Raw genomic sequence first — 4,354 nt, 5'->3', positions numbered from 1 at the left:
TCTTACAAGAAACATTATAACGATGCAACAAAGGTTGTTTGCATCATGTTTGCCACCATGGTTCCTGAGTTAAAAAGGTTCTATGAGGACTATGGCCATATGAGATGAATTTGGATCTTGTGGAAATGTTTCACAAGAGAACTCATCAAGAAAAGTATGAGGTTGATAAAGCCTTAATGGCTTGCAAGTTGAAGGAAGGAGAGTCATCTACAATCATGTGCAAAGGATGCAAAGATACGTGGAGCACCTTGAAAGGCTAAATGTAAATTTCGAAGAAGAGATGGCCATTGAAATTGTCCTAAACTCCCTTCCACCTTGTTATGATTAGTTCATTTTGGCTTATCATTTGAACAATAATGAAACCGCATTGGCCCAACTACATAACCTATTACAGATAGTTGGGACAGGTTTGAAGAAAAATCAAAACTCTACTCCTACAAAGGAAAGAAGATGAAAGGTGCTCCAAAGATGAACTAGAAGGGAAAGGCCCATGTTGAGTCATCTAGCAATGTCCCAAAAGTAAGGCCCAATTCTGAAATTCCTTCTGTTAGTGATCCCAAAGAGGTCACTTACTTCTATTGTAATGAAAAGAGCCATTAGAAATGAAGTTTCCCCAAGTACATACAGGACATCGATGGAAAAGTGAAGCCATCATTGTCAGGTATTTACATTATTCAAACTAATAACTCGTAACCTACTCCTTTTTGGGTCCTTGATACATGATGTGGTTTTCATATTTGTTTTGATTTGCAGTGGCTAATAGAAAGTGAGGAGGTAGATCATGAAAGGATGAATCTGATCATCGGCAATATAAGATCTTGTCCTATTACCAAGATTGGAATATATGTTCTTATGCTTGGTGGTGATGTTAGATTAGATCTAGTTAATTATTGCTCTTCGTCAGAAATGATGAAAAATATTATTTCATTTCATGCACTATTTAGACAAGTTTTTCAATATTCGTTTAATGATGTGAAGAGGTCAATTTTGGTGTATAAAAATGGTATTTTTATGTTTGAAGCTTTACTTTGTAATAGTGTGTATGAAACTGTCATTTGTGTTGATAGCTTAGGCAATAGTGTATTCAATACTGATTTGTCTAATGGTTTAGACAAGGCATGCTTGTGGCATTGTCGTCTTCAACACATTAACAAGAAACACATCACCTAACTCAAAAGGGACGGAGTGCTGGAATCATTTGACTTAAGGCCATATGATAAATGTGAATCTTGTCTTTTAAAAATATGACAAAATCACCTTTCACTGGATCTTGTGAAAGAGGTGAAGCTTTGTTGGATCTCAAACACAAAGATGTGTGTGGAACCTTCAAACCCACCATAAGGGATTCTAATCTATTTTATTTGACATTACAGATGATTATAGTAGATATGGTTATATCTACTTAATCAAACATAAAACATAAACTTTTGAAAAGTTCAAAGAGGTTAAACATGAAGTCGAGAATCAGTTAGGTAGGAAGATAAAGATGCTCTGATCTAATAGAGGCGGAGAGTATGTTAGTATCGATTTCCATGACTATCTCATGGAATGTGGAATAGTTTCGCAATTGACTCCTCCTAAGACACCACAACTTAAAGGTGTAGTTGAGAGGCGTAATCGGACCTTGTTAGATATGGTTCGTTCCATGATGAGTCGAGCTTCTCTTTCCATTTCTTTCTGCAAGCATGCCTTAGAGATAGCTGTCCATATCCTAAATCGTTTCCCTACCAAGAAAGTTGCCAAAACACCTCACAAGATGTGGACAGGGAAAGTTACCTCATTAGCACATATCAAGGTCTGGGGTTGTAAAGATTTCGTTAAACAAGAGGCTCATGACAAGCTAGAACCTAGAAGTGAGAATTTTATTTTCAATGGCTACCCAAAAAAGTCTTTTGGATATTCGTTCTACAGACTTAGTGAGAACGTGGTCTTTATAGAATGAAGGGGACTCTTTCGAACGAGAGAGGTCATATGCAAAGAAGAAAGTGGGAGTACAATTGACCTTGAAGAGATTCAAAATTCAACCAATTAAGGAACCTTAGAAGACACTAGCTCTCAACCTGAGGATGAGACTCCTGTTGACCCTATTGATAATTCGTTACCACTTCGACGTCTAGTAGAGTTAGCATATCACCTGAGTTCTATGGTTTCCATATAACTACAAATGGTGATATGTTTTCCAGTGATCGTACAGTGGTAAATTTGGATGAGCCAACTAACTATAAGGAAGAAATGGGAAACCCTAAAGTTTCCAAGTAGAAAGTGGCAATGGACAGCGAGATCAAGTCCTTGTATGATAACCAAGTTTGGAATTTGGTTGATCAAGAACTTGGTCGAAAGACATTGGGGTGAAAATGGTTCTTCAAGAAGACTGACATAGATGGAAAAGTACACACTTTCAAGGCATGACTGGTTGCAAAGGGCTTTACTTAAACCCGTGGATTGAATATGATGAGACCTTCTCACCAATGGTCAAGGTAAAGTCTATTAGGATAACACTCGCCATAGCTGCCTTTCATGAGTATGAAATATGGTAGATGGATGTCAAAATCGTTTTCCTTAATGGGAAGTTGGTTGAAGATTTTTACATGAGTTATCCATATGGTTTTATAGATGTAATGTATCCTAATAGAGTGTGTAATCTTGAGAAATCTATTTATGGATTGAAACAAGCATCTCACAAGAAGAGTCTTTGCTTCCATGAGAAAGTCAAAGAATTTGGTTTCTTTAGGAGTGAGGATGAATCAAATGTGTATGTCAATGCTAGTGGGAGTATAGTGGCCTTTCTAGTATTGTATGTTGATGATATATTCTCATAGGAAACGCCATTCCAACTTTTCAAGAAGTAAATTCTTGACTTAGAAAGTGTTTTTCTATGAAGGATCAGGGAGAGGCAGCCTATATTCTTCGGATACAAATTTTAACAGATAGAAAGAAAAGACTAATTGGTCTTAGCCAAAGTACATACTTGGATAAGGTACTAAAATGTTTTAGTATGGAAAATTCCAAGAAATGAGAATTACTTATTCAAAGAAACGATAAGTTGAGTAAGACTCAAATCCTTAGTATAGATGAAGATATAGAAAAAATTAAGTTGAATTACATATGCTTTGGCTGTGGGATCGATCATGTACACTATGACATGTACTCTCCCTGATATCTCTTTTGCTTTAAGCATGGCTAATCGCTTTCATGGAAATCCTAGTAGAGCTCATTAGACAGCAATGAAAAACATTCTCAAGTATCTACGAAGGACAAAGGACATGGTTCTAATCCGTGGTGGCAGTGATATGTTGAGAGTGAGTGGGTATATTGACATACACTTTCAAATAAATAGAGACAACCTTTGTTCTCAATATGGCTAGGTGTTCTTATTAAATGATGAAGCAGTTACTTGGAAAAGTTCCAAGCAAGACATGGTGGCTGATTTTACTTGTGAATCAAAGTATATAGCAAAAATTTAAGCATCAAAGGATGTAACTTGGATGAAGAACTTCATTGGAGATCTCGGACTAGTTATGACCATTCATGAGCTAATGGAACTTTCTGTGATAATGAAGGAGCGGTTGCTTTGACCAAGGAACTGAGAGATCACGGTAAATCTAGAAATATAGATAGAAAGTACCACTACATTAGACATAGAGTTGAAGAAGGTCATATCCTGGTGAAGAGAGTGTCATCAGAAGACAATCCTACAAATCCTTGCACAAAGAGTATGAGTAGAGTTAAGCATAATCAGCATGCTAGGAGCACTGGTTTGAGAGATGATATTAGTTTTAGTAGTTAGATGATTAATTTGACACTTGTAACATCATAAATGTAATTGATTTTAGGGAATGTATAATAGAGATTACTTATGAGTTTGTTTACTACCTTTGTCAATTATTAATTCTTGTGCTTTGATTTGCATGTTTTACTTCCTAAATGATTTGATTATCTGAAAATCCACAGTCGCTCATACTTTAGGAAGTAAGTAGTGAATGAAGACTGTCATGAATTGGATTGTAGATTGCAGTGTTGTAAAACTCACCGAGTTTGCCGATTACTCGCCCGAGTACTCGCTACTCGGCCCCTTACCGAGTCGAGTTACAGAATCCGAGTGCTCCCCGATCGACTGCTTATTCAAGCGAGCAATGTTGTAAAACTCGTCCAACTCGGTGATTAATATGTGTAATATACTTAATGATTTGTTATTTAACACACACACTTGTGACTATTACTACATATATATCTAAAATTTTCAGTAATTATTCATGAAGTAAGACCATTCTGTGTTTCTCAGTTTTTGTGAACTCACATGTATCTAATTTTGTTATATAATTCAATAAAATATTGTTTTTAACTTATAATTTTG

This window comes from Lactuca saligna, chromosome 4 (assembly GCF_052625555.1).
Source record: "Lactuca saligna cultivar CGN05327 chromosome 4, ASM5262555v1, whole genome shotgun sequence".
In the NCBI taxonomy this organism is placed as follows: Eukaryota; Viridiplantae; Streptophyta; class Magnoliopsida; order Asterales; family Asteraceae; genus Lactuca; species Lactuca saligna.
This window is presented reverse-complemented; position numbering follows the sequence as displayed.